Source organism: Somniosus microcephalus, chromosome 5, assembly GCF_052327205.1.
Source record: "Somniosus microcephalus isolate GS21.2 chromosome 5, FLI_Smic_1.0, whole genome shotgun sequence".
Classification (NCBI taxonomy): Eukaryota; Metazoa; Chordata; class Chondrichthyes; order Squaliformes; family Somniosidae; genus Somniosus; species Somniosus microcephalus.
This window is the reverse complement of record NC_140991.1, coordinates 276,126,811-276,150,573: the sequence shown is the minus strand read 5'-3', so window position 1 is coordinate 276,150,573 and position 23,763 is coordinate 276,126,811. Positions and strand designations below refer to the sequence as shown.

General features: G+C 48.3%; 1 protein-coding gene and 1 long non-coding RNA gene across 2 annotated transcripts in view; both read right to left on the bottom strand.

Moving 5' to 3' along the window:
• The window catches only part of LOC147117747 (uncharacterized), a 258,768-nt gene that overhangs the window by 37,138 nt on the left and 197,867 nt on the right, over positions 1–23,763 (bottom strand). The window lies entirely within an intron of this gene.
• The window catches only part of LOC147117748 (uncharacterized), an 88,679-nt gene continuing 76,331 nt past the window's right edge, over positions 11,416–23,763 (bottom strand). The window contains exons 3-4 of the mRNA XM_085988990.1: positions 22,070–22,203; positions 11,416–11,467 (exon numbers count right to left, since the gene is read on the bottom strand). The gene's annotated coding sequence lies outside the window, so the exon portion shown is untranslated. The remainder of the gene's footprint in view (positions 11,468–22,069; positions 22,204–23,763) is intronic.

Here is a 23,763-nt window from a genome sequence, read left to right as displayed (position 1 = left end):
CTGGAAGATAGGTTGGTGTGAGGAATGATGTGCAGGAGTCAGCTTGGGAAGGCAGAGTGATGGGGATGTGTTGACAAGCACATCATGGTGAGGGTGAGTGTGGCATTGCACTCACCTCCTGACCTCATGAGATAATTGAAGCATTTCCTGCACTGTATCCAGGTTCTCCTGACCACATCCCTGCCGCTGACCTCCTCAGCAATATCCAGCCAGGCTCTTTTTGTTTCTTACGGAGGTCTCCTTTGCCTATCAGCAGGGAAGAGGACCTCCCTGCATGCTCTGACAGCCTCCCCAGAGTATGCAATGATGAATCTGAGAAGCACGGTGCAGCCCTCTGTCTTTGGCTATTCATCCTTTCAAAGTTATAGCAATACTGTAGGCTTTCTTTGTCACGTTCCACCCTCCTCTGGCAACATTCAAGTGAGTTGAGTCCAAGGCTGCTTTAAATATGGATGCTGGAAATGAGTCATCGCTAACGTCATCAGACCCGCACCATTTAATAGGGCCAGGAAACACGCATAAGTCTTTCAATTGGGGCCATTAAGTAAAAGTCGCTCTGAGCAACGCGCTGCTCAGAACATCGCGTTCCCGACCCGCTACGTTGCTAGCACGCACCCAACCCGACGGTAAAGGTAAAAATTCCAGCCTATGTAGGTGTTACTAGAAAAAGGGTGTTTTCTGCCATCTGTTTGCGCAGGCATTGAGCCATTAGCAGTATTGGCCATTTCACTGGGGGAGACCCTCACCCGTTGTTCTGCAGCTATGAAAAACAAATCAGGAAATCTATTTGCACCTTTGTACCTCAGAGATGTCGGGGAACATAGGGTCTAGTGAGAGGGAGGAACTGAATGAAGTCAGTATTTGTAGGGAAATGGTGTTAGGGAAATTGACGGGATTGAAGGCCGAAAAATCCCCAGGGCCTGATAACCTACATCCTAGGGTACTTAAGAAAGTGGCCCCAGAAATAGTAGATGCATTGCTGGTCATCTTCCAAAATTCTATAGACTCTGGAACAGTTCCCATGGCTTGGAGGGTAGCTAATGTAACTCCACTATTTAAAAAAGATGGTAGAGAGAAAACAGGGAATTATAGACCAGTAAGCCTGACATCGGTAGTGGGGGAAATGCTAGAGTCCATTAAAAAAGATGTAATAGCAGAGCACTTGGAAAACAGCGACAGGATCAGACAAAGTTAACATGGATTTACAAAAGGTAAATCATGCTTGACTAATCTACTGGAATTTTTTGAGGATGTAACTGGTAGAATAGTTAAGGGAGAACCAGTGTATGTGGTGTATTTGGACTTTCAGAAGGCTTTCAATAAGGTCCCGCATAAGAGATTAGCGTGCAAAGTTAAAGCACATGGGATTGGGGGTAAGGTACTGACTTGGATAGAGAACTGGTTGGCAGTGTTGGAATAAACAAGTCTTTTTCCGAGTGGCAGGCAGTGACTAGTGGGGTACCGCAGGGATCGGTGCTAGGACCCCAGCTATTCACAATATATATTAATGATCTAGACGAAGGAACTAGATGTAATATCTCCAAGTTTGCAGATGACACAAAGTTGGGTGGGCATGTGTGCTGTGAGGAGGATGCAGAGAAACTCCAGTATGATTTGGACAGGTTGGGTGATTGGGCAGAAGCATGGCAGATGCAGTATAATGTGGATAAATGCGAGGTTATCCACTTTGATGGCAAAAACAGGAAGGCAGATTATTATCTGAACGGCAATAGATTGGGAAAAGGGGAAGTGCAACGAGACCTGGGTGTCCTTATGCACCAGTCGCTGAAGGTAAGCATGCAGGTGCAGCAGGCGGTTAAGAAGGCAAATGGTATGTTGGCTTCATAGCGAGAGGATTCAAGTACAGGAGCAAGGATGTCTTGCTGCAGTTGTACAGGGCCTTGGTGAGACCACAGCTAGAGTATTGTGTGCAGTTTTGGTCGCCTTATCTGAGGAAGGATGTTCTTGCCATGGAGGGAGTGCAGCGAAGATTCACCAGACTGATACCTGGGATGGCAGGAATGACGTATGAAGAGAGATTGGGTCGATTAGGCTTATATTCGCTAGAGTTTAGAAGAATGAGAGGGAATCTCATTGAAACTTATAAAATTCTAACAGGACTAGACAGACTAGATGCAGGAAGGATGTTCCCGATGGCGGGGGAGCCCAGAACCAGGAGTCACAGTCTAAGGATAAGGGGTAAGCCATTTAGGATAGAGATGAGGAGGAATTTCTTCACCCAGAGAGTGGTGAACCTGTGGAATTCTCTACCACAGAAGGCAGTTGAGGCCAATTCATTAAATATATTCAAGAAGGAGTTAGATATATTTCTTACGGCTAAAGGCATCAAGGGATATGGGGAGAAAGCAGGGACAGGGTACTGAATTTTGATGGTCAGCCATGATCTCATTAAATGGCGGAGCAGGCTTGAGGGGCCGAATGGCCTACTCCTGCTCCTATCTTCTATGTTTCTATGTATCATTTTGATTTTTCTTCATCCCAGTTTGGTTTTCTAGGTGAAGAGGGGGATCTATTGTGGACTGGAAGCAATGATTCTTCACTTGCTTTCTAGCTCTACAGGTGGAGGCTCACAAAGGACTCTGTTAGGTCCATGAAAGCTTTTCATCAAGGACGCATAGTCCAACTTATCAAGTTTATGAGAATTACTGCAACTTTGGGACTTTTGTTGTTTTAAAACAGATTTAAAGTGCCGGGGAGAAATCGAATATTCTCCCACTGTACTCAATCTGCTGAGTTCTTTTTGTTTCAGTTTAATATTACCTCTTAATAAACTCACATGAGTGTATAGTCTCATAGGGGGAAAAATTCAGTTGTTTGCGCCTCCCGTTAGCGCCTTAAGAGGGCGCTAATGGGGCGCAAAGCAACTAGCGCCCGGGCACGGCGATGTTTGCGCCGCTTGCGAAATTAACTAGACATTTTGCGGCGGCACTAAACACTACCGCCACGATCTCCTGCGCCTGCAGATTGTGACGTCAGTCGAGTGTGCAACGCCCCGTTAGCGCCCCGGACCGGATATTGAGTGGCGCCCCCTGCCTTACCGCCTGCCGCTAGCAACGACAGGTTGAGGGGAGCGTTATGCTGTCAGAAAGGGACTGGGGGAGCCCTATTTAAAGGCGACCGCTTCCTGCCTTTTTTTGTCGGTGACATTTTTGCACCACGCATTCTGAGAGAGAGAGAGAGAGACTTCTGGAGAGATTCAACGCTGTGTGAAGGAGTTTTGAGTACTGAGCAGCACTTTGCAGGTTTATTTTGATTTGCCCTTCCTTGCTTCGCCAGTGCTCTGAGGTAGCGCCTCGCTCCTCGGCCTTTGTGCCTTAAGACAGGTGTGAAGCGCTTGATTTAGCGCTCCAATCACCTCCAGAGGCGATAAAAGCCAAGTTTGCTGTCGGAGGCGATAATTAGCGCCAGGCGCTAAACTTTGCGCACGGCCGATAATGGCGCCCCAAACAGGGCGATACTGAATTTTTCCCCCATATTGTTTTATTTTCTTCCGATTTTGGATGCATCAGGAATTAGAGTATATATATTAACGAGAAAAGGGGTTTATTGTTCATCTTAATAAGTTTTACTTACCTTTACTTCTTCCTGCAGGCTTCCTCCCTTCAGGTCTGAGGAGTCCCTCAGCTCACCGGCACAGAAAGCAGAATGGCCACTGAACTGTCAAAAGCTGCAGCCTTCTGCTTTCTGGTCAGGAAGGCTTTCTAATTGAGTCTTGAGTAAAGACACAACTTAGAAGACAGATTGTCAGTGTTTGACAGCTTCACAGGAGATATTCAAAGCTGTGTTGAGAAGTTTTGGGTACTGAGTAGCACTTTGCAGGTTCTTTCTGATTTGATCTTCCTTGCATCTATTTACTTCTCTTCATTCATATAATAACTTATATAACTTATAACTCATTTGTACATTGCACACTGCATTTTAATTTATACTTATTTATATATAAATATATATATTACACTTATACTACCATATACTTATCATATTACATTACTATTACTTCCAGTGGTAATAGAGGCTTTTTGCACTATTCATCATATCCTGCAACTTGGACTGTCATTGCTATACTTATTTGCTTATTGTTTCTATATTTATATTTGTTTTTACTTTTGCTTTTTATATTTATACTTATATTGTGGGAGTGAGTGGGGAGTAAGCATTCCATTGTACCAGTTACATATGGCAATAAAATAATCTTGAATCTTGAATCTTAATGGACCTCGACCATTCAGAGTTAAAGAACACACAGCCACAACATACTGCACTATAAACATATAGCATAAGCTGTCTGTTAGCAAGCAACATCACAGTGATATAAGCATGTGAATATATTTACTGTGCTGAAACATCACTACAAAGCACATACCGAGCACACAAAATGTCGCACTCTCAATGAAAGAAGCCAATTTGCAGATTTGTAAGTCACATGCATTATAGGATGATTAGTGCACTTGTCTTCAAAATAAGGGTGCTGTTGAAACCAGTGAAGGAGAAGTATAGAAAAGAATAATGTGAGAAAGAAGCTATCTTACATATCTGGTAGCAATGGTTTCAGGAATTCTTAAACAGGGGGATACCAACTGATGGCGTTCAGGCTATGACTCGTATCAAGATGAGAACAAAGACAGGACTAACTGAAGAGATGACGAAGTTGGTAAAACAAATGGAGAGAGAAGTTATACTGGAGGAGGTAGACAGGCAAGAAGGCAAATCAAGAGACAAAAATCTTCTCTAGCCACATCCTTAATTGCTGCCATAATTATGTCTAAGGAGCTAGGCATTGAAGAAATTAAGTGGGTTCTAACATCTGCTTTCAAAGGACCAAATTTATAGGCCGGAAATTGCTGCTGCAATATTAGTGGACAAATGCTTAATGCGGTCAACAACAACAACTTGAATTTGTATAGTGTAGGAACGGAGGTTCCTATCAAAAAGACTGAGTTCGACTCAGGTAATTAAATTAATGAACTTTAATGAAACCAAACGAGTTTAAACTGGAAATTGCTAGAACACATCAATAACAGGTCTACTCTCCTTGAGGGCTCCACGAGAACTGATCCTCTGGTCCGGAGACTGACGTCATGACGTCATCACGTTCTTCCCGCCACTGGGGCATCACGTGACTAACGGCATGACGTCATCACGTTGAAACCGTGCTGTAAAGGTAACTAGGCATTGTACAGTCAAACAGTGTAATTAAAGGTACAGACACAGACAGTAACTACATTGCTGTTAAAGGAATTATGTACAACCGCTCTGAGTCCTTTGGTGGCTCTGCCACATGTGCCCCCCCAGAATTGTCTTTAACAGAAAAGGTGAGGCGAGGAGGAGGCCTGATGAGCCTGTCCGATCGACTTCGATACCCTGGTAGAGGAAGTTGACGACCGGTGGTCGAGTTGGCAGTTGGTGGCGGCTGAGCAGGCGCGGCGAGCGCGGTCGAGTTGTCATGCGGCTTTGGTTGATCAGGTGCGGCAGCAACGGGCGGTCGGCCACGTTTGGGTGGTTGAGCGACTACGACAGGGTGGTCCAGGTCCAGGTGAGCCGGCTTCAAGCGGTCCACCGAGATGTGATCCGGTTTCCCTCTGACGTCGACCAAAAAGGATTTGTCTCCCGGTTCGATGACGCGGAAAGGACCAGTGTAAGGGGGCTTGAGCAGATCCTGGTGAGCGTCGTGGCGGATGAAGACATACTCCGCATTCTTCAGTCCTGGTGACACGTAGGAGGTCTGCAAACCGTGATTGGACGTAGGCATCGGAGCAAAGCATCTGGCCGCTTCTTGGTGGCAAACGAAGTGCCAGGAGGCGGACCATGGCTCTGTGAGAGAAGGGAGGAAATCTCCTGGTACACAGAGCGGCTGGCCATAGACGAGTTCAGCCGAAGACGATTGTAGATCGTCTTTGGGCGCCGTACGGAGACCCAACAGGACCCATGGGAGTCTGTCCACCCATCCTGCACCTTGAAGACTGGCCCGAAGAGAAGCTTTAAGCGACCTGTGGAATTGCTTGCAAAGGCCGTTCGCCTGCAGATGATAGGCGGTGGTGCGATGAAGTTTGGTACCGAGCCCCTGAGCCACAGCGTTCCAAAGATCCGAGGAAAATTGTGGCCCGCGGTCAGAGGAGATGTCCGCCGGTACCCCGAAACGGGCAACCCAACAGGAGATGAAAGCTCTAGCGACGTCTGCCGATGTAGTGGAAACCAAAGGAATTGCCTCTGGCCACCTAGTGGTGCGGTCCACTATGGTGAGGAGATGAGTATAACCCTGAGAAGGTGGAAGCGGCCCCACGAGGTCCACATGCACGTGGTCGAAACGATGCTCCGGAACAGTGAACGCAGCCACTGGAGTCTTGACATGACGCTGGACTTTGGCCTTCTGGCATACGACGCAGGTATTAGCCCAGTCACGGACATCGATGTGCATACCTTTCCAGACGAACTTGGCTGACATAAGCCGTTGCGAAGCCTTCATCCCTGGGTGCGACAACCCGTGTATAGCATCGAAAACCCTCCGGCGCCATGCGACTGGCACGATGGGACGAGGAACTCCCATGGAAACGTCGCAAAGGAGCATGGCACCTGCGGCCTGGAAGACGACGTCGGTCGCTTGGAAGCTAGAGGGAACGGTTCTATATGATTGGACCTCCAAATCCGAAACCTGATCTGCCGCCATGAGGGTGTAGTCGATTCCCAGGTGCACCGCGTGGACCGTCGCACGGGCGAGGCAATCTGCCACCAGGTTGTCCTTACCAGACACATGTTGAATGTCCGTGGTAAATTCGGAAATGAACGTCAAGTGACGTTGTTGAGGAGCGGACCACGGTTCTGTGGTCTTGGCCATGGCGAACGTAAGGGGTTTGTGGTCGACAAAAGCCGTGAAGGGGCGCCCCTCCAATAAAAACCGGAAATGGCGAATGGCGAGGAAAAGGGCCAGTAGTTCCCTATCAAAGGTGCTGTACTATTTTTCATTTGTTCGCAATTGACGGCTGAAAAATGCCAGCGGTTGCCACGTGCCGTTGACCCACTGTTCTTGCACTGCACCGATGGCGTAGTCTGACGCGTCGGTGGTAAGGGCGATAGTAGCACCTGGAAGTGGGTGCGCCAGCATGGTTGCGTTGGCCAAAGCGTTCTTTGTGTCGCCGAATGCCTGGATCATTTCAACTGTCCAGCTGATTGGGTCTTTACCGGACTTGCCCTTGAGGGCCCCGAACAAGGGTTGCATGAGTTGAGCCGCCTTGGGAACGAAACGGTGGTAGAAGTTGACCATCCCCAGGAACTCCTGCAAGGCCTTGACTGTCGACGGCCGCGGGAAAGAAGTAACCGCCTCGATCTTCGTCGCCAAAGGGACGGCGTCGTCCAATATTATGCGATGTCCCAGGAAGTCGATATGTTGCAGGCCGAACTGGCACTTGGCCGGGTTGATGATTAAACCGTGTTGGCTGAGGTGCGTAAAGAGGGAACGCAAATGGGAGATGTGCTCCTCCTTGCTGGCACTGGCAATGAGTATGTCGTCAAGGTAAACGAAAAGGAAACGCAGGTCTCGAAGAACGGAGTCCATTAAATGCTGGAATGCCTGTGCTGCGTTCTTTAAGCCAAATGGCATCCGCAGGAACTCAAAGAGGCCAAAAGGGGTGATTACTGCGGTTTTCGGGACGTCTTGTGGGTGCACTGGAACCTGGTGATATCCACGGACGAGGTTGACTTTAGAGAAGATAGAATTTCCCGCCAAGTGGGCCGAGAAGTCCTGGATATGCGGGATCGGGTACCGATCCGGAGTGGTGGCGTCGGTAGTCACCGCGAGGCCGCCAGCCGCCACCTGGTTTCAGCACGATGTGGAGAGGCGAAGACCAGGGACTCTTCCATCGCCTAATGATGCCGAGCCGCTCCATTGTGGCGAACTCCGCCTTCGCAGCTGCAAGCTTGCCGGGTTCGAGCCTTCTAGCCCGCGCATAAACCGGGGAGCCAGTAGTGGTGATGTGATGTTCAACACCATGTTTCATCGCCGAAGAGGAGAAGGTGGGCCTTGTCAGCTCCGGAAACTCCCCGAGGAGCCGCGTGAAGTCATCTGGAGGAGGGAAAGCACAGGCAATGGAGCACGCCACGGAGGTACCGTGGAAGCACGGAATCGAGTGGAAGGTGACCGCGTTGATCAGCCAGCGGTGCCGGACATTGACTAGTAGGCTGTTGGCACACAGAAAATCTGCACCTAGGATAGGCTGTGAGACTGTAGCCGTGACGAAATCCCAAAAGAAGCGCTGACCGCCGAAACAGACTTCGACCTGCCACTTTTGGAACGTTCGAATAGCTGCGCCATTAGCCGCTACGAGGGAAAAACCGAGGTTCCCAGTCTGCGTGTCAAGCTTCGACGCAGGTAGAATGCTACACTGCGCCCCGGTGTCACAAAGGAAATGACGGCCCGAGAGGGAATTGGTGATATAGAGGAGTTTCCCCGTAGAACCGACGGCCATCGCCACCGCGGAACGCCCGTTAGACTTGGTCATCCGTCGCCAGGGACGCCGCCTGTGCCTTCTTGGTTTTTTTGGGGTGAGAAACTGCAGGGGGAACAGCAGCATCGTGCTTTCGCGCCAAAACGGGTGTGGTAGGAGCACCATCCCGCTGTAGGAGAAACCGGGACCGCGTCTGTGTGGGGTGGGCGCCTCGTGGCCGCGCAGCACTGCTGGGTAACCGTGAAAATCTTATCGGCTTCGGCCACAAGCCTGGCGCAGTCAGTAATCTCTGAGCTGGCTAGGGCAGCCTGAACCTGTTCAGGCAGTTGATAGAGGAAAAGCTCCCGGAAGATGAAACATTCCGGTTCAGCACCCAAGAGCGTGAGCATTTGGCTCATGAGCTCGGACGGTTTGGAGTCCCCGAGGCTGGGTAGCGTGATGAGCCGGCGAGCACGCTCCGACTTTGGTAGCCCGAAAACCTGAAGCAACCGCGCCTTAATTGCATCATACTTGCTGTCAGTAGGAGGACTACCGATGAGGCTGATGATCCGTGATGCAGTTGCGCTGTCGAGGGCGGAGACCACGTAATAATAACGGGTCTGATCCGCGTTGATGTTCCGAATGGCGAACTGGGCTTCAGCCTGGATGATCCAGGCGTCTGGTTGTTGCTCCCAGAACTGTGGCAGTTTCAGCGTGACGGCGTTCGTGTCCATGTCGAATCTTCCACGAAAATCATTCGTAGAAGTCGGGGTCACCAATGTAGGAACGGAGGTTCCTATCAAAAAGACTGAGTTCAACTCAGGTAATTAAATTAATGAACTTTAATGAAACCAAATGAGTTTAAACTGGAAACTGCTAGAACACATCAATAACAGGTCTACTCTCCCTGAGGGCTCCACGAGGACTGATCCTCTGGTCCGGAGACTGACGTCATGACGTCATCACGTTCTTCCCGCCACTGGGGCATCACGTGACTAACGGCATGACGTCATCACGTTGAAACCGTGCTGTAAAGGTAACTAGGCATTGTACAGTTAAACAGTGTAATTAAAGGTACAGGCACAGACAGTAACTACATTGCTGTTAAAGGAATTATGTACAACCGCTCTGAGTCCTTTGGTGGCTCCGCCACAATAGCACCTTTAACATAGTAAAACGTCCCAAGGCATTTCATAGGAGCCTAATCAGACAAAAATTGACACAGAGACAAAAAAGGAAACATGAGGACAGGTGAACAAAAGCTTGGTCAAAGAAGAAGGCTTTAAGGAGGGTCTTAAAGGAGGAGAGAGAGGTAAAGAGGTTTAGGGACGGAATTCTAGAGCTTAGGACTTAGATGGCTGAAGGCACGACTGCCAATGGTGGTCAAGGGGCCAGAGTTGGAGGAACACAGTGTTGGTGGAGGGTTGTATGGCTTGGTCGTATGGCATTCCTCTGTTCAGTACTTTAACACAGGTTTAATTTTCAGTTAAATTTTAACGCAGATGTTACTTTAAATGGCGCTTCTACTAAAATAATGGGTGACATATGAACATGTTAAGCATTTATCCACTGCTATCTGTAAGTTATTTCTATGTTTAAGTCCTTAGTTTCAGATAGCCTAGAGGACAAAGGAAGACTGATAAAAAAGTGCATATTGATGATAAGGAGACAGAGTGGTGGTCAAGTTTAAATTGCTAAGAAATTGCAAATGTAGTGAAATGGTATGTGAGTGCGATCAAAAATGGATGAGGAAGAGAGTGTTTGAAGACCAGGACCTCAAACCCGGCACTAAGCTCATGGTCTACAGGGCAGTAGTGATACCCGCCCTGCTGTATGCCTCAGAGACACGGACCATGTACAGTAGGCACCTCAAAGCACTGGAGAGGTACCACCAACGCTGCCTCCGCAAGATCCTGCAAATCCATTGGCAGGATAGGCGCACCAACGTCAGTGTTCTTGCTCAGGCCAACATCCCCAGCATCGAAGCTTTGACCACGCTCAATCAGCTCCGATGGACGGGTCACATTGTTCGCATGCCCGATACGAGACTCCCAAAACAAGCGCTCTACTCGGAGCTCTGGCACGGCAAGCGAGCCCCAGGTGGGCAGAGAAATGCTTCAAGGACACCCTCAAAGTCTCCTTGAAAAAGTGTAACATCCACACCGACACCTGGGAATCCCTGGTCCAAGACCGCACAAAGTGAAGGAGAAGCAGCCGGGAAGGCGCCGAACACCTAGAGTCTCTTCGCCGGGAGCAAGCCGAAGCCAAGCGCAGGCAGCGCAAGGAGCGCACGTCAACCCAAGCACTCCACCCACCCGCCCCTTCAACCATCGTCTGCCCCACCTGTGACAGAGACTGTAGGTCCCGCATTGGACTCATCAGTCACCTGCGAACTCATTTTTAATGCGGAAGCAAGTCATCCTCGGTTCCGAGGGACTGCCTAAGAAGGAGAAGAAGAGATTTTTGCCTGTGTTTAATTTTTAACTTGTATCTTGTATTGCAGAAACAGCTTGTAAGGGGTTCAACACCACAGTCAGACACGGTATTTCTCAAAGAAATGTCATCAGCTCTGATACCAGACAAGTAGGCTGCAGTAGGCTTCACAATGTGATGCCTAAGGTATAAATTAGTTAAAATGACTGGAGCCATTATAATCAATCATAGGCTTCCTTCCCATTGTCAAAGATTGGCTATCTAGTAATTTGCCGTTAACAACAGGCGTAATGGCAGTGTTCACTGACCATATATATTTATATAAAAATTATCAATAAAAGTTTGGTAGTGAAAGACCAAAGAAATTATGAGGTCCAGACATCAATTCTGATTTCAAGAGCATATCCTAACTGAGAAAGGGTGAAGTAAAGGGTGACGTGTCCTGGTATACACAAGCCCCTCGCTATTTATTTTGCTAAAGTACTCTGGGGGAGAAACTGGGTTACTTTGCGCCTCCCGTTAGCGCTCCGAGGGGGCTAACGGGAGAAGCTCTTTTTTTTCTAACTTCTCCTGGAACTCGCCGAGAGGAACCAGGTCTGCAGATAGAATTTTCATTAGTTGATAGTATTTCCAATTATGTTCGCTCCCCCATCATGTGCAACACATAAACACACAGCAATTTGCAACTGAGATTTTTTTTAATTCATAAATTGTCACAAAAACAGGATTTTTTGTGGTATTGGCACAAGGTGGAATGTTGGCCAAGATACTGAGAGAGCTCCCTGCTTTTCTTTGAATTGTGCTACAGAATCTTTAATACCCACCTCAACAGACAGATGGGGTCTCCGTTTATTATCACCTTCTGTACTGTACTGAAGTGTCAGCCTAGGGTCCTGGGGTGGGGCTTGAACTAGCGCTTTCACTTCTGACTCAGAGGTGAGAGTATTTTTTTGTTTTTTTAAATTAATTTATGGGATGTGGGCGTCGCTGGCAAGGCCAGCATTTATTACCCATCCCTAATTGCCCTCGAGAAAGTGGTGGTGAGCCGCCTTCTTGAACCGCTGCAGTCCATGTGGCGAAGGTATTCCCACAGTGCCGTTAGGTAGGGAGTTCCAGGATTTTGAACCAGTACTAGGAAGAGACAGGAGGGATCCTTTGGTGCACACATGATACTGCAGACAAGTGACAGTGCAGTCCAGCACCCATGCATGGCTGCTGAAGTCAGGGTTGTGCTGCATGAGATGCTTGTGAGGATGGCTGCCCTGTGTCATTCCAAAAGCATCATCTGCATACCTCCAAGAAGGTGTAACCAAGTTTCCGGCCACAACTGATCATTCCTTTCTCTGCACATGCATAAGCTCTATACTGCATGGTAGCAGTAGGTGTCCTTGCAGCAGAAGGTACAGCTCAGCCTCTGCCCCTCTGTTAACCCAGAACCTGAGAAGGTAGGTTCCCATGGTCATTCCCAGGCAGGTTTGCCAGAGCCTGCAGCAATGGTTGGTGGCATCTTAGTTGCTGTGGTACTGCCACCTCCTGACCACCCTAGTATGTCTTCTTTAATGCAATACCAGGTAAAGCATGACATGCTGTGATTGAGGTGTTGCTGAAGCACCTTAGAGAATGGTTGATCAGGCATTTACATCTCATACTGAGGCTACCAGAGATTTTCTGGTATGGTTGTCTTTGGGAAAAGGAGCATTCAGCAGCATGTCTACCAAAACAGGGTACAGTATGTTACTTCTATGTTGGTGCGGGTAACAGCGGGAGGGCACGGAGCATCCCTTGAATCACATGACCTGCCTGCCATCCCTCTGCAGCTTCTTCTCTTCCTTTGAACATGTCAGCTTGGAGTATCCCCACTAGCCAACCTACTGATGCTGATGAAGAAAGCTTGGGGCAAATAAACAATGACAAATGACTCAATTGGGGGGAATTTTGCCAGCCCTGGGGAGGCGGGTAAGGAGGCGGGACTGCTGGGAAAATGGCAGAATCTGGGGGTGGGTACCCATCCCGCCCCCAACCCGCCTCCGTGCCATCTTCCCAGGAGGCGGGTACCCTACCCATGCTGGGAGCCGCCTCCCCAAGGCGGGAAGGGGATTAGTGCCAATTAACTGCCTGTTAACAGGTAGTTAACATGCAGTTTTTTAGAGAATCCCTATTTTCAGCCCTGAAGTGTGGGCTTCCTGATGGCTCCGAACCTCGCCAGGGTCAGCGAGGCGGGCCGTCGGTCTGCGGGGATTGGAGGGGCCGAGATGCCCGGTGTGCAGATGAGTGATGAGTGCAAGTGTGGAGAGGTAAGTGTGTGAGGTGAGTGTAAAGTGTTTTAATAAGTTTTACTTACCTTTACTTCTTCCTCCAGACTTCATCCCTTCAGGTCTCAGGAGTCCCTCATCTCACCGGCACAGAAAGCCGAATGGCCGCTGAACTGTCAAAATCTGCAGCCTTCTGCTTTCTGCTCAGGAGAGATCTCTAACTGAGCCTGAGTGGCAGGACTCAACTTAAAGGACAGATTGTCAGTGTTTGACAGCTTCACAGAGCCGTCAAACGCTGACATTACATCTGTCAAAAGCTCTTGACAGATGAAACGTCACTCGCTGACATCACCTGCAACCGGCTTTCCCTTAATTGACTTGCTGAGCCCATTGGGGGGGCCTAACAAGGTCAATCAAGGGAAAATAGCATGGGTTGGCCACAAGTTGATGGAGGCGGGACTAAAACCCGACAAGTGGGGGTCCCACCTCCAAAATCTCCCCGTTGAGAAAATCCAGCCCATGGTTTGTGAAAGCCTAAGTACCAGCTGGAAAAATAAACAAAATACCTGTAAATACAAAAAGAGCCTTTAAATGGTCTGAAAACCTACCTTTAAAATCTGTGAGCTTTTTAAAGGGCGTCCTGCCTGCAGATCCACTAGTGGCTTCCATGGGTATGCTAGGGACAGAGGCTGGAAAATCGTGCTGCACCATTCCCTTCCACCTTTTACATAGGATAATGAGGTGCTCACCTGCTTGAGATGGCAGCAGTCATTGCCAGCAAATTCCCTTCTACCCCCAACAAAATTGGCAGGTCCAGAAACTGGCACTAAATTGATGATACTCATTTTCTAACCAATAAGAATCCATTTTTGGCAAACGAGGCAGTGAAGAGCCCATAATCAGCCTCTTTGAGTTTCTCATCAGAGATGTGGTAACAGTGAAGAATGTGCTTCACTATATATTTCGTGAGGTTTTGCTACCCATTTTGCAAAAAGGAAAGATAATCCAGCTTCCTGTTTGGTCAGAAACAAGGCTGTTCATAATTGTCTGACAAAACAGATATAAAGTCATAGGGGGAAAAATTGAGTCGGGCCCCCTTTGGGGCCGGGGCGCTACTTTTAGCATACCGACAAAATTAGCGTCCCTGCGGCCAAAATTCATCGGTAGCACCCTAAGGTGGAAGCGGGGTGCTACTGGAAGTGCCCCGCCTCCCTCTTGGGGCGTTGCGGTACTGCAGGCCTTTCTCCATTTCTTAAAGGGGAGGGGCCTCGTGCAGCGCTACCCAGATGGGCCACCAGGGATTGGAGTGCCAGCAAAAGAGCCTGACACTAAAGAGCAGTGCCGGGCTCATGGAGCGCAGCCGGCACTCCGCGGGGGGGCAGGTGCTGGCAGGCGGCCAGCAACAAAAATGGCCGCCCGGCATCTTCCCTTTAATTAGCACCGCCCCAACCGCAGGTAGGCCCCCCTGACCCCGTCGGACATAGCGTCCGGCGGTAAGTCAGGGGGCACTACCGAAGATCGAGGCCAGGGCACGAGCGGAGCGCTGCACTAACAGTTACCGCCGCTGCCAACCTCCCGCTGAATTTTGCAGGAGGCGTGGCCGGCGCCACACCCGGGCGTTAGTTGCTTTGCACCCTATGACTCCCAAAACAAGCACTCTACACGGAGCTCCGACACGGCAAGAGAGCCCCAGGTGGGCAGAGGAAATGCTTCAAATCAATATGTCCTGCCACCGTCAGGGACCTATGCACATTAACTCCCAGGTCCCTCTGTCCCTGCACACTCATTAAAACTATGCCATTAAGTCTATATTGCCTCTCCCTGTTACTTCTGCCAAAATGCATCACCTCACACTTCTCTGTATTAAATTCCATCTGCCACTTGTCTGCCCATTCTGCTAGCCTTTCTATGTCCTGTTGCAGTCGATTGGTATCATCCTCACTGTTTGCCACACCCCCAAGTTTGGTGTCATCGGCAAATTTAGAAATTCTACTTTGTATTCCAATATCCAGGTCATTTATATATATCAAAAAAAGCAGTGGCCCCAGCAGTGACCCTTGGGGAACACCACTGTCTACCATCCTCCAGTCTGAAAAACAGCCATTTACCACAACTTGCTGTTTTCTGTCCTTAAGCCAATTCCTTATCCAAGCTGCCACTGACTCACCTATTCCATGAGCCTCTGGATATCTGATTTGATAGAGGTGTACAAGATTATGACAGGTTTGGATAGGCTAGATGGGGAAAGGCTATTCCCACTAGTTGATGGTACAAGGACTAGGGGACACAGATTTAAGGTTTTGGGCAAGAGATACAGGGGAATGTGAGGAAAAACTTTTACGCAGCGAGTGATGAGGACCTGGAACTCGCTACCAACGGAAGTGGAAGCAGAGACACTCAGGGGGACAAATTCGGTTGCTTTGCGCCTCCCGTTAGTGCCCTAAAAGGTCGCTAATGGGGCGCAAAGCAACTAGTGCCCAGGCGCGGCGATGTTTGCGCCGCTCGAGAAATTGACCAGACATTTTGCGGTGGCGCTAAACACTACCGCCACGATCTCCTGCGCCCACAGATCGAGACGTCAGTCGAGCGTGCAACGCACCGGTAGCACCCCAGAACGGATATTGAGTGGCGCCCCCTGCCTTACCACCTGCCACTAGCAACGACAGGTTGAGGAGAGCGTTTTGCAGTCGGGAAGGGACTGGGGGAGCGCTATTTAAAAATGACCGCTTCCTGCCTTTTTCTTTCGGTGACATTTTTGCACCACGCATTCTGAGAGAGAGAGAGAGACTTCTGGAGAGATTCAACGCTGTGTGAAGGAGTTTTGGGTACTGAGCGTCACTTTGCAGGTTCATTTTGATTTGACCTTCCTTCCATTGATTTAGAAGAGACTATGGGGGCTGCACTCTGAGCTCTTTCCCTGGGCCTCTCCATTGTTCTTTCCAGCAGATTTGATGTACAGGTCTCTCCAGGCCCAGATTCAAGGCTGCAATGAGCAGGGTGTGGATGGTGAGCAAGATCGACCCTCCCCTTTAAGAACTGGCCGGCGCCAGTGTGTCTGTGTTCCATTGCTGACTGACATCATTTGAGCTTCGCCAGCTCTCTGAGGTAGTGCCTCGCTCCTCGGCATTAGTGCCTTAAGAGAGGTGTGTAGCGCCTGATTTAGCGCTCTAATCACCTCCAGGAGCGATAGAAGCCAAGTTTGCAGTCAGAGGCAATAATTAGCACTGTGCGCTAAACTTTGCGCCCGGCTGATAATTGCGCCCCAAACGGGGCGATACTGAATTTCTCCCCCTCAATGTTTTCAAGGGGAGACGGGGTAGGCACTTGAGGGAAATAAACTTGCAGAACTATGGGGATAGAGTGGGGAAATGGGACTGACTGGATTGCTCTACAGAGAGCTGGCACGGGCTAGATGGGCCAAATGGTCTGCTTTTGTGACGTTATGACTCTATGGGCTCGATTTTACCAGGCCCGAGGAGGCGGGTTTGGAGGCATGTGAATTGTCAAAATCGCAAAAAATGGCGGGTGGGTCCGATCCCGCCTCTATCCCGCCTCTGAGCAATTTTCCCACATTCGTGGTGTCAGACCTCGTTTCCATCCTGCCTCTAAGGGGCAGAATAGGCCCTTAACAACCAGTTAATTGCCTCTATAATCCCATTTTGAGAGGCCTTTCTGATCTGAATCCATTTGCCCCATCCTGCACGTCTCCTCTGGAACATGCCAGTTAATCCTGGCGGCCTCACAAGTGGATGGCTTACTAACAGCTGCAGCTCCACCATTAAAAAGGAGTTTTCACCAATGATCATTTGCAGGTGGCAGAACTTTGTTGTCTCAGGTCTGGGGGATCTTTTAGCAGGCCTACTCATTGTTGTGGAAGTTTGGAGCCTGACACCCATCTCCAGTGTGACCTCCTGGGAAACCCCTCTCCCCAACTTGACTGAGCGCTTCCTCAACTGAGGTATATAGCAGAAGCATGGGAATCATTTATTTCCTTTCCTCCTGGATATCAGATTCAGACGAAGACCAGCCGCGGCAGCAGCAGAACCCTGAACAACAGCACCACCAACAGCAGGAGCAACAACAGGAGTGCCAAGCTGCTGCTCACCCACCTGAAGCTGCACAGGCCAGAAGGCACCAGCGTGCAACCACATTGCTGCCCGGGATGCAAGGGGTGCACTCATGTTGGCCAGATTTGCTTAGCCTACACAATCAAACACTTCTGCCTCGCGCCTTCTTACCAGAGCATCGACAATGGACAAGAACTTGTGGATTCCTATCACTCTGACCACTATACTGACAATTGCAAGTCACCCTAAGCCCTCAATGTGGAAGTCCCATTTGCGAAATGACACAGGCCACAACTTCAACAGTTTGCCAACAAATCTGTTTATCATAACAATTCAAGGATGACTTGTCAAAAATCCATACAACAGAACACCCAAGTGACTACCCTTATGACTACTTGTGCTTTATCTTCCTCTTACGCGTGCTCCTACGTGGTGCTTCCCCTGTGGCTTCAGCAGATGTGGAGGCCCCTTGCTCACTTTCTTGCTGCTCCTGTCTCGACCTCTGGGATTGCGAACCTGTGAGGGCTCGGCAACAGTCTGCTGTTCCTGCATCTGTGCAGGGGCTGAGACGCCCATCTCAGTTGGGTGAGGACTCTGGTGGAGCTCTGACTGAGGGCTTTGCAGTGGCATAGTCGTGTGAGCGCTTGGAGAGGAGCCCCCACTTCCTTTTTGTCTGCCACCAACATCCTCCCCGTGTTTGCGTGGGTTTCCTCCGGGTGCTCCGGTTTCCTCCCACAGTCCAAAGATGTGCGGGTTAGGTTGATTGGCCATGATAAAAAATTGGCCCTTAGTGTTAGGGGGGATTAAATACGTGGGGTTATGGGGTTACGGGGATAGGGCTTGGGTGGGATGGCTGTTGGTGTAGGGACCGGGTGCTAGGGTTTGGATGATCAGCCATGATCTCGTTGAATGGCGGAGCAGGCTCGAAGGGCCGAATGGCCTACTCCTGCTCCTAGTTTCTATGTTTCTATCCTTCTCATGGGTTAGCCCCACTTCAGAGCTAGCAAGTGGCTTGACAGCACCTTGCTGCACTTCAGGGGGGCCATGAGGACCCGTTTCTGCACTGGAAGTCCTACTCCAGAGGACTTCCATGAAGGTCTGGTTTATATGCTCAATAGCTGACCATCGCTCCTCAAGAGATGTCAGTCTATTCTGAACAATGACCATGTTTTCAATGCCCTGGCGACTAAGCTCCTCTATGGCCGTAGCCATCCTCTCCTCTATCATAGCCATCCTCTCCTCTATGGTAGCCAGCCTTATCACGGAGGTAGCCATCCTTTCCATGGTGATGCGTTCATGCGCCAATGCCTCCACAAAGCTCTGCTCATGTTCGCGATGGACTCCTCCATTCGCTGCACACTTGCAGCGACCCTGGAGACAAAACCTGCCAGAGACTCCTGCACCTGTTCCTGGAGTTCCAGCACTGCTCTCCTTCTGGTTGGATCCAGAGGCACAGGGTCAACATGCAGCTGAGCAGAGCTGGCAGAGTCCTGCGCTCTACGATGAGGACTCTCCACTGCTGTCCCTGTCTCCACCATCTGCTGATGCTCACTTGTGATCTGTGATACACCAGGTGACAACACTACTCTATCTCGTGAAGATCCCATCGAGGTGTGAGTGTCTGCGCTGGTGCTGGGTGCACTGAATTCTGCTGATGCTGCGCCCTCAGAGGTTGCAGCTTCCTCTGAGGAATCTTGAGGCTCAGGCTGTTCATCCTGGACAGTGGGGACAGAGGCTCTCGATGGTCCTGTGGGAGAGTAAAGGAAAGAGTTAGAGATGTGAGGTAAAGGTTGCATGCACTTTGAATTGTGCAGATGATCATAAGTCAATCTGTTAGAGCATCAGAATCATTATCAGTCACTCATTGAGAGAGATGCAAAACCATTCTGTCACCAGCTTGCTGTGATGCGTCCGTCTGTCCGTCCCCCACTGGCGAATCGTCCTCCACTCCGGCGATCTCCAGGGCCACCTCCTCCGAAGTGGTGAGCGGGGCTATTGAGGGTGGCCCTCCTCCTGTCCTCACTCTTTCCCTCTTATGGTGGCCTCTCTTTTCCTGCAATGAGGGACACAAGTGGAATTTGAGTGAGAATGAAGGACTGAGTGTAGAGAATCCATAGCATAGATTCTTAGTAGGAGACAAAGAGCCCTCCCTGTGTGTTGTAAGTTGTCGTCATTGCATCACAGTGATAGGGAGTGTGAGAGTTGCCTGGTTGAATAGTTAAGTGAATGTTACCATAGAGAGAGAATGGGTAAGGGTGCAGGGATGTAAGGGTCAAGTGGGATGTGCAAAGCAAAGTGCTGGCGATGAGAGGCGATGGGGATCAGATTGAGGGTGATGGGAATGTCATTCTCACTTTTCCTGTGCGGAGGTCATGAAACCTCTTCCTGCACTGCAGCCAGGTTCTGCGGCACATAGAGTTTGCGGGTTTACCTCTTGGGCCACTTGCAGCCACACAGCTTTAGTCTGCTGGGAGGCTTTTTCCTCCATGAGGAAGGGAAGAACACCTCCTTATTTGATCTTGCTCCCTCCACCAGAGCTTGGAGGGAGGCCTCATCGAATCTTGGAGCACACTTTGGTCTACTGGTGGACATAATTGGTGAAGGAAGCGCTCAGAACAATGGGCATAAAGTTTAAAGGCTGAAAAAGATGCAAGGCTGCTTGCAGACCTTAAATAAGCAGCATTGATGATGTCATCAGAGGTGAATTTCTGTATGAAAAGGCTCATTGGGCCAGGGGTTTCCACACGCTGGAAATCAAGTGCCCAATTAGGGCAAAATCGCACTTTTGTCCCACTTCACATCGGAGTCGGGATCCTGACACGACGACCACCTGACATGCCCCCAGCCCACCCCCAATGCCAAAATCGAGCCCTCTGACTCTATAACCTCAGATGTGGAGGATTTTATAGCCTACTCTGATGTGGTTCTTCTACTCATGACGTTGAATTGCTAGTATCTGAGTAAGCCTGCTGTTATATTCTCTACCCTAGCTAAATGTGCTGGGAATATCCCACCATGATTCAGGCACTAATGGGCAAGCTGCATTGTTTCATGACAGACTGACTGAGAATGAGTTCCATTTTGCTTATTGATGTATTGGACAAGCATTGAGATATCCGTTCAGAGACATACTGACTTGCCAACAACAGTTTGTAAATATCTCAACAAATGTTACTGTCAGCTTTGAGTCTGATGATAGGTGGATTTGTCTACCATTCACTATCCTTGAGTCCAGTTGCTTTGCATATGGATGCCTTATCATATCTTGGTTTGATCCTAGATGAGATTTCTCCTAGTGTGATAATGAAGCTCAGCTCCTGAAGTGTGATAAATAGCTGTCAGACAGTTGCCCAAACAGTATAAACACAGGCTTTCATAAGCCAGTCATCTATGTACAATTAGACATTCAATTGCAGCCATGTGAGATAAGCTGCAACAGATAGATACTTTGTGATCACCCTAGAGGCTGAGGAGCGACCAAAGAGAACCACTGTATTACCAGCTGCCTGTACCTGCAATGACAAGACCAAATGGCAAGGGTAAGTAAGCATCCTTGAACGTCATCTACAGCCAGCAAAATTTTGGGTGCATTTCCTGAATGGCTTGAGGCACTGTTAGCATCTTGAGCCTTTCTGTTTTGAGGAATTTGTTCAGCGCTCTGAGATTTCAGATGAGATGGTTACCTCCTGATCTTTTGGGAACTATGAAATATCTATCCCTTTTGTGAACTTGAGGAACTTGCTTGATTACATTTATAAGGAAATACTGCCAATCTCAGCTGCCAGTATATCTTTCTGAAAATGTAGATGGTACTCCCAGCTGATGGTCTCCCTGACCAAAGCATCATTTCATCTTTTTCCAGTTGGCCATGAAGTATTGCAAATAGCCTCTAACCCTGGTCTTGAATGTTAAAAGAGTTGTGTATGCTTCAGATTTGCAGCTCATTTTCTCCCAGTCAGGAACAGCACTTTTCACTCTTTGTGTTGTACATTTACCCGTCTAGTAGGTGGCAACCAGTCAAGTATGGATAATACAGATGTAAGATCAGGTGCATATTCTGAAATGTTGCTTGATTTACCTTTTCGGGACAGAAATAAAATTTGCAGAACCTTTCCTCAGAAGATTAAATGGGTTGGTTAGAGTCCATCATAAAGCAGATTCTCTGTAAAAGGAGTAGGCTTCCTAGTCCAAATGGCTTTTTGTCATTTTGGATGTTTCTATACAACAGGCAAAGTTCTAGAGAGTGAATTCCACAGATTGAAGACGTATATAAAGCTATGCCACTTTATTCTGTGCAATCTTTTTCAACTGATACTGAATGTTGAAGTGCTTCTGCAACAGATCGTGTGCTCCTGGCATAAACATAAAGGTCTGGTTTATACGCCAGCAATTCTTATGGATGCTATGGTCATAATGTGGGGCAGTGACAGTCCAGACAGAATTTTGTAATTTTATAGAGGATGGATGGGATAGGCCATCCTCATCCTGAAAATAAGCATATAACTGTTCCTAGGTCCCTGTCTATCCACTCTTGAACTGGCCTCTATGAAATCCACTAATGTCACTGTTTGACTTCCTATTTGATTGTTTTCTGCATTCCTATGAAGGACTGCTTTAACTCCATACTTCACTTTTCTGTCATATATCAATTTTAGGATATATATATTTATTTTTCTCTCCTTTGCCTGCATATTATTCCTGGTCTGCTTCCAAGCCCCTGTCAATATCACTTAATTATCCGACACTAGGAAATCTGCGAGTGGTCCGGAATAGGAAAGCAGTTGGCCTTCACTTACTGCCTCCCTTGTGTGATGATTGAATGTGAAATCATATCTTACCACAGCATCATAGAAATGCTTACAGGTCTGAAAATCATTACCTCCAGGTTCTTTAATCTTTACATTTGGTTGTATCTTCTTCTTCCACTCCTTTTGCTGCTGGATCCAGTCTTCGGCATACCCGTTAGTAATTAATTTGGTGAAGTTTATGGGTTCATTCTTTTGTGGTAAAGGCCTAAATAAAAGGGTTAGTCGTTATTATTGTGCTCCAGGATCTTCACATTTTAAAGCCATTTCCTATTTGTTGTGTTTTATTTTATTTACAAGCATTTACAAAATTGCGCTCCTCAAACTGAGTTTCACAGACCAGCAGCGCTCATGGGGAATTGCCTCTAAAAGACATTACTGTTTGTATTTAAACATCTCAACATTCAAAACCATAATCATGACAAGTGGATTATGTAAATTTAGTTTACAGTGGGTTGAAATTCCTGGGAGCAGCTTATGATGAAACCTGTAGGTTTCTATCCCAGTAACATTCTGTCCTAAATTATGATCTTATGATCTCGAGGGGTGGGAGGGGAGGACAATTCTTGTTCCTGCACCCTGCAACGTCCACAGCCAGCTACGAGTCCATGTCTGGGGCTACCTTTAGATTTCTGGGCAAAATGCCCTCCTTAGGCCCCGTGGAAGCCACACATGCTGAGAACGTGTTTGGATTCTGCTGTGAACCTACTAAAGTCCCCAAATAACTTGCAGAGCTATGGGAATTGATCCCAGAGACAATTGATTAACTCCAAATGAAGGACTTTGTTTCCCTTTGGAAAAGTTAAATATTTTTTAAGTTGTCTTCAGCCCAATAAGGGTCCCTATGGTCTCTCATGCGAGTGGCAAGTCCTGCGCTGACTTTCCGGTGGGCACACTGGGCGGGAGGCTCTGTTGCACTTCTACAGGCATGGGCCTCCTGCTTCATGGGAACGGGAGTAGGCCTTCCAGCCCCCCGAGCCTGTTCTGCCATACAATTAGATCATGCCTGATCTGTATCTCAACTCCATTTTCCCACTTTTGCTCCATATTCCTTCATACCCTTACCCAACAAAAGTCTATCAATCTCAGTCCTGAAAATTTCAATTGATGCAGCATCCTCAGCCTTTTGGGGGAGAGAGTTCCAGACTTGTGCTACCCTCTCTGTGAAAATGTGCTTTCTGATTTCACTCCTAAATAGCTTAGCTCTAATTTTAAGATTACACCCCCTTGTTCTGGATTCCCCTACCAGAAGAAGTACATTCGCTGTACCTACCCTATTGAATCCCTTTTATCATTTTAAAGGCTTTGATTAGATCACTCCACAATCTTCTAAACTCAAGGAAATACAAACCAAATTTATGCACCCACTCTTCATAATTTAACTCTTTAAGTCCCGGTATCATTCTGGTGAATCTGCGCTATACCCCTTCCAAGGCAAATATATTTTTTCTGAGGTTCAGCGTCCAAAACCGAAGAGACTAATTAGTAAAATGATCCCATCCCCACAATTTGGGACAGGATCAATGTTTTAATCAGTCAGTAGCCATGTCATGCCTCAGCATACTTCGGTCAGTGGAACAGGAATCCTAGAATTTCAACCCGAACATGTGCAGAACCATGAAACAAATGAAAATAAAGCATTATTAAATAATGTCACTTATGCCCTGTCTTTTGTGTTTGGCAAGATAATTTAAATTGTTTTCCAATTCTCCTTTTTTGTTTTTTTAGGGCTCCAATTCTCCACCATCCACCTAGTGAGTTACAGCTT